The sequence below is a fragment of the Dipodomys ordii genome, unplaced genomic scaffold (genome assembly GCF_000151885.1).
Source record: "Dipodomys ordii isolate 6190 unplaced genomic scaffold, Dord_2.0 Scaffold26, whole genome shotgun sequence".
NCBI classification, from domain to species: Eukaryota; Metazoa; Chordata; class Mammalia; order Rodentia; family Heteromyidae; genus Dipodomys; species Dipodomys ordii.
The window spans coordinates 1,756,062-1,756,526 of record NW_012267242.1 but is presented as its reverse complement, the minus strand read 5'-3'; positions in this window follow the sequence as shown (position 1 = coordinate 1,756,526).

The window sequence follows — 465 nt, the reverse complement described above, 5'->3', positions numbered from 1 at the left end:
CACAGTTGCTGTTGTTGTTGTTATTTTCTCAGCACTTATTCCGTGTCAGGCAATGGACTCAAGTGTTTCAGTCTCCTTGACCAACCGCATGTCCGTTTCTCTGTGCAGCCCACTGATTCCCACTGTATTCCTTTGGGCAGGGGATGGGGGTGGCTGGGAAACTGCAATTGTCATTCATGTTCCAGGTGCTTTCTAGAAACGAGAATTGTGGCACTAACAAAGCATTGATTTAAAACTCTAGACTTGGTTCTCCGGGAAGGCAGAGGAGTTAAGCCCAGAGCACAACTGGATTTCCCTGGGACTGGAAAAAGGACATGAGGTCTTCAAGGAGAAAGCTTCCGAGTCTGGGCAGGGAAGGGGGCCTAACAATGAAAGGCGGCCGCGGCCGCGGCCGCGGCAGAGGGCTCCCGGCCGGGGCGGCGGAACCCCTCGAGGGGCGCAAGGGCCACCCCGAGACCTTTCGGG